The 13423-nt window shown below is 39.3% G+C and overlaps 1 non-coding gene and 1 pseudogene across 1 annotated transcript; both read right to left on the minus strand.

The window, feature by feature from the left end:
* The window catches only part of LOC101144168 (tubulin alpha-1 chain-like), a 28778-nt pseudogene extending 16835 nt beyond the window's left edge, over positions 1-11943 (minus strand).
* LOC115933858 (small nucleolar RNA SNORD56) lies at positions 9318-9388 on the minus strand. Its single transcript, XR_004069704.1, has one exon. It is a non-coding gene; the product is annotated as a small nucleolar RNA SNORD56 (small nucleolar RNA).
* Positions 11944-13423: the final 1480 nt, after the last annotated feature.

Raw genomic sequence — 13423 nt, forward strand, 5'->3', positions numbered from 1 at the left:
GTATTGGGTGCATATATATTTAGGATAGTTAGCTCTTCTTGTTGAATTGATCCCTTTACCATTATGTAATGGCCTTCTTTGTCTCTTTTGATCTTTGTTGGTTTAAAGTCTGTTTTATCAGAGACTAGGATTGCAACCCCAGCTTTTCTTTGTTTTCCATTTGCTTGGTAGATCTTCCTCCATCCCTTTATTTTGAGCCTATGTGTGTCTCTGCACGTGAGATGGGTTTCCTGAATACAGCACACTGATGGGTCTTGACTCTTTATCCAATTTGCCAGTCTGTGTCTTTTAATTGGAGCATTTAGCCCATTTACATTTAAGGTTAATATTGTTATGTGTGAATTTGATCCTGTCATTATGATGTTAGCTGGTTATTTTGCTCATTAGTTGATGCAGTTTCTTCCTAGTCTCGATGGTCTTTACATTTTGGCATGATTTTGCAGTGGCTGGTACCGGTTGTTCCTTTCCATATTTAGCGCTTCCTTCAGGAGCTCTTTTAGGGCAGGCCTGGTGGTGACAAAATCTCTCAGCATTTGCTTGTCTGTAAAGTATTTTATTTGTCCTTCACTTATGAAGCTTAGTTTGGCTGGATATGAAATTCTGGGTTGAAAATTCTTTTCTTTAAAAATGTTGAATATTGGCCCCCACTCTCTTCTGGCTTGTAGAGTTTCTGCTGAGAGATCCGCTGTTAGTCTGATGGGCTTCCCTTTGTGGGTAACCTGACCTTTCTTTCTGGCTGTCCTTAACATTTTTTCCTTCATTTCAACTTTGGTGAATCTGATAATTATGTGTCTTGGAGTTGCTCTTCTCGAGGAGTATCTTTGTGGCATTCTCTGTATTTCCTGAATTTGAATGTTGGCCTGCTTTGCTCGATTGGGGAAGTTCTCCTGGATAATATCCTGCAGAGTGTTTTCCAACTTGATTCCATTCTCCCCATCACTTTCAGGTACACCAATGAGATGTAGATTTGGTCTTTTCACATAGTCCCATATTTCTTGGAGGCTTTGTTCATTTCTTTTTATTCTTTTTTCTCTAAACTTCTCTTCTTGCTTCATTTCATTCATTTCTTCTTCCATCGCTGATATACTTTCTTCCAGTTGATCACATTGGCTACTGAGGCCTGTGCATTCATCACGTAGTTCTCGTGCCATGGTTTTCAGCTCCATCAGGTCCTTTAAGGACTTTTCTGTATTGGTTATTCTAGTTAGCCATTCATCTAATTTTTTTTTCAAGGTTTTTAACTTCTTTGCCATTGGTTCAAACTTCCTCCTTTAGCTCAGAGTAGTTTGATCTTCTGAAGCCTTCTTCTCTCATCAAAGTCTTTCTCCATCCAGCTTTGTTCTGTTGCTGGTGAGGAGCTTCGTTCCTTTGGAGGGGGAGAGGCGCTCTGATTTTTAGAGTTTCCAGTTTTTCTGCTCTGTTTTTTCCCCATCTTTGTGGTTTTATCTACCTTTGGTCTTTGATGATGGTGACGTACAGATGCGTTTTTGGTGTGGATGTCCTTTCTGTTTGTTAGTTTTCCTTCTAACAGTCAGGACCCTCAGCTGCAGGTCTGTTGGAGTTTGCTGGAGGTCCACTCCAGACCCTGTTTGCCTGGGTATCAGCAGCGGTGGCTCCAGAACAGCAGATATTGGTGAACCGCAAATGCTGCTGCCTGATCTTTCCTCTGGAAGTTTTGTCTCAGAGGAATACCTGGCGGTGTGACGTGTCAGCTGCCCCTACTGGGGAGTGTCTCCCAGTTAGGCTACTCAGGTGTCAGGGACCCACTTGAGGAGGCATTCTGCCTGTTCTCAGATCTCAAGCTGTGTGCTGGGAGAACCACTACTCTCTTCAAAGCTGTCAGACGGGGACATTTACGTCTGCAGAGGTTACTGCTGCCTTTTGTTTGTCTGTGCCCTGCTCCCAGAGGTGGAGCCTACAGAGGCAGGCAGGCCTCCTTGAGCTGTGGTGGGCTCCACTCAGTTGGAGCTTCCTGGCCGCTTTGTTTACCTACTCAAGCCTGGGCAATGGCAGGCGCTCCTCCTCCAACATTGCTGCCACCTTGCAGTTTGATCTCAGACTGCTGTGCTAGCAATGAGCAAGGCTCCGTGGGCGTAGGACAATCTGAGCCAGGTGCGGGATATAATCTCCTGGTGTGCCGTTTGTTAAGTCTGTTGGAAAAGCACAGTATTAGGGTGGGAGTGACCCGATTTTCCAGGTGCCATCAGTCACCCCTTTCTTTGACTAGGAAAGGGAATTCTCTGACTCCTTGTGCTTCCCGGGTGAGGCGATGCCTTTCCCTGCTTCAGCTCACGCATGGTGCACTGCACCCACTGTCCTGCACCCACTGTCCGGCACTCCCCAGTGAGATGAACCCGGTACTTCAGTTGGAAATGCAGAAATCACCCGTTTTCTGTGTCGCTCATGCTGGGAGCTGCAGACTGGAGCTGTTCCTATTCGGCCATCTTGGCCTACTTATACTTTTTAAAAAATACTTTTAGTTCTGTGCAGAATGTGCAGGTTTGTTACATAGTATACACTTGCCATGGTGGTTTGCTGCACCCATCAACCTGTCATCTACATAGGTATTTCTCCTAATGCTATCCCTCCCCTAGCCCCCCACCCCCAACAGGCCACAGTGGGTAATGTTTCCCTCCCTGTGTCCATGTGTTCTCATTGTTCAGCTCCTACTTATGAGTGAGAACATGCATTGTTTTGTTTTCTGTTCCTGTGTTAGTTTGCTGAGAATGATGATTTCCAGCTTCATCCATGTCCCTGCAAAGGACATGAACTCATCCTTTTTCATGGCTGCATAGTATTCCGTCATGTATATGTGCCACATTTTCTTTATCCAGTCTATCATTGGTGGGCATTTGGGTTGGTTTGAAGTCTTTGCTATTGTGAACAATGTTGCAATAAACATATGTGTGCATGTGTCTTTATAGTTGAATGATTTATAATCCTTTGAGTATATACCCAGTAATGGGATTGCTGGGTCAAATGGTATTTCTGGTTCTAGATCCTTGAGGAATCACCACACTGTTTTCCACAATGGTTGAACTAATCCACACTCCCATCAACAGTGTAGAAGTGTTCCTATTTCTCCACATCCTCTCCAGCATCTGTTGTTTCCTAACTTTTTAATGATCGCCATTCTATCTGGCATGAGATGGTATCTCATTGTGGTTTTGATTTGCAATTATCTAATGACCAGTGATGATATGCTTTTTTTCATATGTCTGTTGGCCTCATAAATGTCTTCTTTTGACAAGTGTCTGTTCATATCCTTTGCCCACTTTTTGTTGGTATTGTTTGTTTTTTTCTTTTGAATTTAAGTTTTTTGTAGCTTCTGGATACTAGCCCTTTGTCAGATGTATAGAATGCAAAAAATTTTCCGATTCTGTAGGTTACCTATTCACTCTGATGATAGTTTCTTTTGCTGTGCAGAAGCTCTTTAGTTTAATTAGATCCCATTTGTCAATATTGGCTTTTGTTGCCATTGCTTTTGGTGTTTTAGTCACGAAGTCTTTGTCCATGGCTATGTCTGGAATGGTATTGCCTAGGTTCTTTTCTAGGGTTTTTATGGTTTTAGGTTTTACGTTGAAGTCTTTAATCTATCTTGAGTTAATTTTTGTATGAGGTGTAAGGAAGGGGTCCGGTTTCAGATTTCTGCATATGGCTGGCCAGTTTTCCCAATGCCATTTATTAAATAGGGAATCCTCTCCTCATTGCTTGTTTGTATCAGGTTTGTCAAAAAACAGATGGTTGTATATGTGTGGCATTATTACTGAGACCTCTATTATGTTCCATTGGTCTATATATCTGTTTTGGTACCAGTACCATGCTGTGTTGGTTACTGTAGCCTTGTAGTATAGTTTGAAGTCAGGTAGCCTGATGCCTCCAGCTTTGTTCTTTTTACTTACGATTGTCTTGGCTATACACACTCTTATTTGGCTCCATATGAAATTTAAAGTAGTGTTTTCTAATTCTGTGAGGAAAGTCAATTGTAGCTTGATGAGGATAGCATTGAATCCATAAATTACTTTGGGCAGTATGGCCATTTTCACCATAATGATTCTTCCTATTCATGAGCATGGAATATTTTTCCATTTGTTTGTGTCCTCTCTTATTTCCTTGAGCAATGGTTTGCAGTTCTCCTTGAAGAGGTCCTTCACATCTCTTTAAGTAGTATTCCTTGGTATTTTATTCTCTTTGTAGCAATTGTGAATGGGAGTTCACTCATGACTTGACTCTCTGCTTGTCTATTATTGGTATATAGGAATGCTTGTGATTTTTGCACATTGATTTTGTATCCTGAGACTTTGCTGAAGTTGCTTATCAGCTTAAGTAGATTTGGAGCTGAGACAACGGGGTTTCCTAAATATGCAATCTTGTCATCTGCAAACAGAGACAATTTGACTTCCTCTCTTCCCATATGAATACCCTTTATTTCTTTCTCTTTCCTGGTTGCCCTGGTCAGAACCTCCAATACTATGTTGAATAGGAGGGGTGAGAGAAGGCATCTTGTCTTGTGCCGGTTTTCAAAGGGAATGCTTCCAGCTTTTGCCCAATCAGTATGATATTGGCTGTGGGTTTGTCATAAATAGCTCTTATTATTTTGAGATACAGTCCATCAATACCTAGTTTATTGAGAGTTCTTAGCATGATGGGGAGTTGAATTTTATTGAAGGCCTTTCCTGCATCGATTGAGATAATCATGTGGTTTTTGTCATTGGTTCTGTTTATGTAATGGATTATGTTTATTGATTTGTGTATATTGAGCCAGCCTTGCATCCCAAGGATGAAGCCGACTTGATCATGGTGGATAAGCTTTTTGATGTGTTGCTGGATTTGGTTTGCCAGTGTTTTATTGAGGATTTTTGCATCGATGTACATCAGGGATATTTGCCTGAAATTTTCTTTTTTTGTTGTGTCTCTGCCAGTTTTTGGTATCAGGATGATGCTGGCCTCATAAAATGAGTTAGGGAGGAGTCCCTCTTTTTCTATTGTTTAGAATAGTTTCAGAAGGAATGGTACCAGCTTCTTTTTGTACCTCTGGTAGAATTCGGCTGTGAATCCGTCTGGTCCTGGGCTTTTCTTGGTTGATAAATTACTGCCTTAATTTCAAACATTCAAGTCTGCTGAAGCTGTGCCTACAGCTGCCCCTTCCCCCAGGTGCTCTGTCCCAGGGAGATGGGAGTTTTACCTATAAGCCCCTGACTGGGGCTACTGTCTTTCTTTCAGATATGCCCTGCCCAGAGAGGAGGAATCTAGAGCAGCAGTCTGGCTACAGCGGCTTTGCTGAGCTGCAGAGGGCTCCACCCAGTTCGAACTTCCCGAGTGGCTTTGTTTACACTGTGAGGGGAAAACCGCCTACTCAAGCCTCAGTAATGGTGGACAGCCCTCCCCTTACCAAGCTCGAGCGTCCCTGGTTGACTTCAGACTGCTGTGCTTGCAGCAAGAATTTCAAGCCAGTGGAGCTTAGCTTGCTGGGCTCTTTGGGGGGTGGGATCCACTGAGTTAGACCACTTGGCTCCCTGGCTTCAGCCTCCTTTCCAACGGAGTGAACGGTTTTGTCTTGCTGGAGTTCCAGGCACCACTGGTGTATGAAAAAAAACTCTTGCATCTAGCTCGGTATCTGTCCAAATGGCTGCCCAGTTTTGTGCTTGAAACCCAGGGCCCTGGTAGCATAGGCACCCAAAGGGATCTCCTGGTTTGCGGATTGCAAACACTGTGGGAAAAGTGGAGTATCTGGGCCGGATTACACCATTTCTCAAGGCACAGTCCCTCACAGCTTCCCTTGGCTAAGGGAGGGAGTTCCCAGATCCGTTGTGCTTCCTGGGTGTGTTGACACTCCACCCTGCTTCAGCTTGCCCTCTGTGGGCTGCACCCAGTGTCTAGCCAGTCCTAATGAGAAGAACCAGGTACCTCCGTTGGAAATGCAGAAATCACCCACCTTTTTCCCATTTTCCCTCACTTTTCTCTATGCTTTGCGCTCCAGCCATCTTGGACTTTCTCTAATTCCATAAATATGTCACTATCCATTCATCTTTAAGACTTGAGTACTATTTTTTATGTGCAGAGCACTCTTCACTGTGTTTTCTATTATTTATCTTCTATCCTTAGGATCTCTGCTTGAAAGTCAATTTCCCAGGCCAGGTGCGGTGGCTCACACCTGTAATCCCAGCACTTTGGGAGGCCAAGGCAGACGGATTGCCTTAGGTCAGGAGTTCCAGACCAGCCTAGCCAACATGGTGAAACCCCATCTCTACTAAAAATATGAAAATTAGCCGGGCGTGATGGTGGGCTCCTGTAATTCCAGCTACTCAGGAGGCTGAGACAGGAGGATTGCTTGAGCCCGAGTGGCAGAGGTTGCAGTGAGCTGAGATCATGCCATTGCACTCCAGCCTGGGTGACAAGAAACTCCATTTCAGAAAAAAAGGTCAGTTTCTCATAAGGGCCTTCCCATTCTCCCAAGATTATGTTAGATTTCTTGTGCTCTATAATAATCTCTCCTATAATTCTATAATTTATCTTGACAGTGCTTAACTACAGTTAGTAATTTTATCTATCATTTACCTACCTATATGTTTGTCCATCTGTCCATTCATCCATCCATCTACATATCTATCATCTATCTGTCCATTTATTCATCTATCTACCTATCTATCTATCATCTATCATTTGTCCATCCATCCACTCACCCACCCACTAACCTACCTACCTACCTACTTGCCTACCTGCTTACACATCTACCTAGGGTGATTGTTAATGTTTATCTCCCTCTTAGATCATAAACGCCTTGGAGTTCTTGTACTATGTTAGTCACAGAACAAAACATTTAGTATGTACTCAAGAAATATTTTTTGAGTGAGTGAATGAATGAATAAATGAATATAATCTGATAAAAATCTCAATCTGTTCAATTGTATTTTGGCTATCATGATTGAGGAATGTGTTATTCAAAGATTTACAAAGTGCACTAGCAGAAAAGCATTTATCTTTGCTATCCATTTGATGGTATGACTAGGGTGTAAAGAGTATAGGAATAATACTATTTTATATGCATAATGACTGATAATTTTCAAATCAGAGAAAAATGCCCTCCATTTCCAATGATGTACATTGATAGATAAGAAAATATAAATCTTTGAAGTAGAATATTAGATAATTTCGCCATTTTTGGCATATCATATAAATGAAATCATTCAATATGTAGCATTTGTTTTCTGCCTCCTTTAACAAAATGCATTTAAGATTTATTTATGTTGCTATGTATCAGTGTTTTTTTCTATTAATTGCTAAGTGTCATTCCATTATAGGTATGTAAGTTCTTTTGAGTCATTCAACTGGTGAAGGACATGTTAGTTGTTCCCAGCTTGTGGTGTTTCACATACAAGTCTTGTGTCAATATAGATTTACAATTTATAATACTTGAATAAATACCAAGAATTTAGATTGAGTGTGTATATTTAATGTTATTAAAAACTACCAAATTATTTTCCAAAATTATCGCACTTTTACATTTCCACCAGAAGTGAGTTCCTATTACTCAACATTTTCCATAGCAATCGACAGTGTCAATCATTGAGCTTTTAGCCATGGTAACACGTAAGTACTGATTTCTCATTGTGGTTATAATTTAGATATTCCAAATGTCTAATCAAGCTGAATATCTTTTCAAATACTTACATGAAAACATGTCTGTTAAAAAATTTGTCCATTAAAATAACTTTTTCAGATATAAACAAGTAGAATATTAGAATATCCATAATTATGCTTCCCCATATGAGAAGTCTAACAAGCAGAACCATAAGTTGCCCCATGAGATGCAGAAAAGACATATGATAAAATTTATTCTTTATTATTTATTTTAAAAATAACAAAATAGGAAAATATAATGATTTTTTTGAGACATAGTCTCACTCTGTCACCCAGGCTGGAGTGCAGTGGTATGATCATGGTTCAGTGCAGCCTTGACCTGCCGGGCTCAGGTGATCCTCCTGCCTCAGCCTCCAGGGTAGCTGGGACTAGAGGTGCATGCCACAATGCCTGGGTAATTTTTTGTGTTTTTAGTAGAGGCAGGGTTTTGCTGTGTTGCTCAGGCTGGTCTCAAATTCCTGGGCTCAAACAATCTGCCTGCCTTGGCATCCCAAAATGCTGGGACTACAGGTGTGAGCCACCACCCCTGTCCTATAGTGATTTTTTAATATACAAATTCATTTAAAAATAATCTCTATTTTCTCATATATATCAATCATGGAGATTCAAGGGTATTTCTCCTTATATATTTCTTACCCCCAAATCAGCATTATACTTGATAGTGAATAATGAGCATATACATTAAAGTCGGGAAAAATATCAGGATGCCCATTCTCATCACTATCTTTTAACATTGTTTTGAAATTACTGTTAAGGAGTAGGATTGAAAAGATTAGGTGGTGGAAAGACGATGATTTTTGTTTCTAAGTTTTTTCTTTTTTGCTTTATTCCTTTATATGTTATTTATATTTATTACTTTTAAAAAATAAAAACATTATCACTACAAACAGCCATCTCTATATATAAAGTTTACGTTACATAGCATGGTCTATATTAAAAAAGAATTAGAGTCTGACTCACTTCTCAAACTTGCTAAATTCTGTTACTTGGGACTATTGAGAGCAGAAGATTGTAGATTTAGGGGTAGGAGTTAGGCAAAAGTAGAAATAAACCAGGTTGGAGATTTTAGGATGAGAGGCAGACATTAGTTTTGGTCAATACCATTGTGGAATTTGGAACCAGGTGAAATAAATCATTAAGATTCAAGAGTCAACATAGTCCACCAAGCTTTGAACTAAGGAAGTGTATAGTAAGTACTTCCTACATATCAGGCACAACTTATTCTGGCTGAGTTAATTCTATAAATTTTCTTAAAAAGTAGAACTAGCCATCTTTATTTTACACTGGGGAAATATAGAGAGAAATTAAGTAATCTAGGAAGGCTTGGACTTGAACCCATTTCAGTCTAACTGTAAAGACTACACTCTTAACTACTGAAGTATACTTCTACTTATTTGGATGTTTCTCAGGCAGCAGCTCTGAACTTCAGACGAATCTATCAGATTAATTCTGTTGGTTTATCTTTCCCACATGGATACCGTCACTATTTTGAATACTACTTTCAAACTCAGATTTTCCCAGTAATTTACAGGAACTACATTGATTTTTTAAAGCATTTTTCAGAATTTTTTGCCTATAGGTGTATTTTTCAAACTCTGGATTCGAACCCAGTAATAGGTCATGGAATCAATCTAGTGGATTGTGATTAGCATATTTTTTCTTCTTTTATCTTTTCTTCACTCAGACCCAAAGCATCAACACTCATTAGGTAAGCTGCTGCTGACAAAAAATATTGTCATCCTAATAGTGTATTTTAAATGTAATAATGCAGAATAGGAATACAGGGATAAATAGAAAATATCAGAGTTTATTAAACATAGTGATGACGAATATTCCGTGAGACATTATTTCCAGATATACATAGACACACATATTCTTTACATTGAAAGGTTTAAAATATATTCTTTACATTGAAAGGTTTAAAAGCTTCTGGCCTATAGAATATCTTGGCTTCAGATTAAGTGCTCTTTTGTTTCCTGATTTTTATTTCAAGTAAATAAGTCTTGTCGCCCTAATAAATATAAACCTAACTGCAAGCGTAAAGGTAAAATGGCATACATCTCTAAGTTTATTATTGCACCTAAACTGATGCTTGGCACATAACAGGTTCTCAACAAATATTATAATAATTGTAAATGTAGGTGAAGAGGCCAGGATAGCACTGGGGAACAGTGGGCAGCTGGCCAAATCCATATCTAAGCTCTCATAGCTCTGGCCTCCAAAACTGCTAGACCAAGGCAGGACTGAGGGACACCAAACAACAAGATGCAAGGTGTCAGATAGGAGCACTGATTATTTCATATGGCTTGTTTTATTTCTGATGATCAATGTGGAAAATATGCACTACAAAGAAATAAAGGGGAAAAATACACCTATAATCCTAAAACTGAAAGATAACCACGATTATTTATTACATTTACAGCCTATTAACATTTGCTACATCTTTCTCCTGTCTTTCCTGTAGTATTACTCTGGTAGTACCCTATGCATATGCCTTACCATATAATAAATTCTCTTCATAATTATAGTTTTATTGGTTATATAATAGCAAATTCTAGCTCTGTTTCACAGCTTATTCAAGCATTCTCTTACTGTCAAAAAGTTAGACTGTTTCTAATTTGTAATATAAATTGTGACCTAACTAACAGGCTTATGTAAAACTTTTCCTGATTTTTTTATTTCCTTGGATTCTCAAAAATGAAATAAATTGATTTAAAAAATGGACTTTTAAAGGCTCTTGATATATATTATGAGGTCTTGGATCATTCATTGTGATCAAATTTTAAATGGCAAGGCAGTGTTCTAGGACACCCCACTTAAAGGGCCATTGTATTTTTCATATGGATTGATTTTTGGTGATTTTAATTACCCATATGCATTTCCTCTTTTGTTACCTGAAAGTATCCATTGAGTTAAATCTAAAAAGTCTCAATTGACCTACAGAGCAATTACCATTTCCCTTACAAATGTTTGCAAAGCCAGACTTTTAACTGTAAATGAGGTTTGTGCATCTATGTTTGGATTGCATATGATGTCTCAGATTTAGGTTACTGATATGGATAAAAGACTTATCCTTTGTTCAAACAATAGTAATATACTGTCTTTATTTTTTGGTTGTATGTAGTGAAGCATGTTGCTTTTCTGTATTTATTAACACTGCCCACAATGTGAGTGGGTGGAGTGGAGGATTAATAAGGGAACCTTGAAGCCAACTTATTTTTATGTGTTTCCTAGTTTATTAGAATAGAAACGTATTTTCTTTCTATTCCTCTAACAGTTTATTTTTTTTCTCAAGCAGACAAATCTTTGTTGTCTAGAAACAAAATTTATATAATGCTCCAGTTATGATAAATCTTCTGATATAGGGGGAGATATTTCTGGTGATAAATTAGACATTTTCTGTAGCCTAGCATTTGATCACAACTATCAAATCTGCCAGCATATATTGAGTTGCCATGATGGTAATTAAGAAACACATATTTCACCAAGTTATATTAAGTTCACTCAATTCTTCTGTTCTTTTTTTTTCTCCACGTTCCATTAAAAATCAGATTAAAAGAATACCATGAGAGAATATGCAAGTTAACCTATTCTACCTCTCCCCCTTTTCTGCGTCTCAGGACACTTTTCAGGACCCCTTGCTATCTCAGGGACTCAGCCAAAGGCATCACAGTAGGTTCAGTCAAAGGCAGTGCGATGGACTGAATGTCTGTGTCCCCTTAAACTCATATGTTGAAGCCCTAACCCTAAATATAACTGTATTTGGAAATGGGACCTCCTAGGAAGTAATTAAGGTTAAACGAGGTCATAAGAGTGGGGCCTTGATCCAATAGGATTAATATCCTTATAAGAGACACCAGAGAGCGCGTGTGTGCACTTTCTGTCTTTCTGTCTCTCTCTCCCTGTTTCTCTCCGTCTCTCTTTATCTCTTTGTGTGTCTTTCTGTCTCTCTGTCTCTCTCTCTCCTGTGCATGTACCAAGGAAAGGCCATGTGAGGACATATGGAGAAGGTGGCTGTCTACAAGCCAGGAACAGAGCCCTCACCAAAAACTGAATTGGCCAGAAACTTGATCTTGGACTTCTAGCCCCTAGAACTGTAAGAAAATATTTCTGTGCTTTTTAAGTTACCCAGTCTATGGTATTTTGTTATGGAAGCCCAAACCGAATACCAGAAGGTGGGGGTCAACAGTTTGAGGACAGGAGGAGGGGGAGGTCTGCTTACTTCTCACCATTTCCTTCTGCATCCTGTGTTGTCTCTGCAAGTGCTTCTCTTTCATAACTCCAGTCCCTCAAAGAAGCCATGCACCCTGAGATCCCACTTCTGACCAAGATGTTTCCCCCATGGCTCTGGCTCCCACACAGTGGAAAGCGCTCCCTTCCATTGTCCCCCCTGCCCTAGAGATGGTAATGGCTTCTTGCTGTTGCCAATCTATATTTGCACTACTCACCTCTACTTGTTTCTCAACAAATTGCGTTATCTATTGTCTTAGTCTGTTTTGTGTTGCTATAACAAAAATACCTAAGACTGGGTAATTTACAAAGAAGAGAAATTTATTTTCTCACAGTTCTGGAGGCTGGAAGTCCAAGATCAAGGTGGCAGCAGATTCAGTTGTCTTGTAAGGGCTGCTCTATGCTTTCAAATAGTGCCTTGTTGCTACATCCTCCAGAGGGGAGAAACACTGTGTCCTCACATGACAGAAGGTGGAAGGGTAAGTGGGATACATGTTAATTGCATCTGCTTTTATATAAGGGTCATAATTCCATTCATGAAGGGAGAAGCCCTTATGACCTAATCACCTCTTAAAGGCCATACCTCTTAATAACATCACACTGACCAAGTTTCAATGCCAGAATTTTGGAGGGAACCTATTCAAACAATGTAATCTGGAAAACAGTTTTCTGTAGTAAATCTTTCTGGTTGAAAAACCCAGAGTATGGCTTGGATAGAGTTGACTGCTACAGAGGCATTTTACTTAACAAGGCTTCATCGTTCAGGGTTTAGAATGAATCTTTCAGGTAATAATTGTTGGAGAGTTCATGTAACCACTCTGACTTGTCAGATTAGTAATGTGAAGCCTATTCTACCATCATTTTCTGCTAAAGTCTTCCTCTTTTATTCTCATAACTCATAATGCATTTAAACGGCAAAACTGCAAATTGTTTCTTCCAGCATATTATACGTTGCTGCATTCACTTTTTATTTTCACTCATGTTTCTTTTTTCCTCCCCATCTTACTCAACAAGTTAGTTTTTGTGATAAATATTTTTCAGTTTGAATGAAAAAAGAAATGATTGAAGCGAGATTATCCATGATCAAATTTAACACTAGGAGGCTCAGAGAAATCATGAACTCAGACGCTGATTTTGTCACTGACTGCTTCAGTAAAATCTTTAATTGTTCTTTAGACGATGTATTGGATGATGAGTTCTGATTCCCACAGATAATTGAGTCCTATACCCCTAGGTTTGAATTTTTTTTTTTTTTTTGGTCCACACTTTAAATTGTGCCCAGAAAATTCTCTGGATAGAATTTGATTGCAGATGTCTATTATATTCCGATGAACACATATCAGTCAGTCTTCCAGAGCATTTTATAATGGAGTGAAGCTGACCTTGTAATATGGTAGCACACTTATCAGGCCATTAAAATGTCCCTCTTATGTAATAGTAGCCAGTTGCAATTGACCAAAAGAAACTTTGATGGGCTTTCACTTGGAAACTTGTGCAAGTATGTTCTTTATTTTGATTTCTTTCCATAGCACCTTCAGTTTTCCATAGCATG

This window comes from Gorilla gorilla, chromosome 11 (assembly GCF_029281585.2).
Source record: "Gorilla gorilla gorilla isolate KB3781 chromosome 11, NHGRI_mGorGor1-v2.1_pri, whole genome shotgun sequence".
Lineage (NCBI taxonomy): Eukaryota > Metazoa > Chordata > Mammalia > Primates > Hominidae > Gorilla > Gorilla gorilla.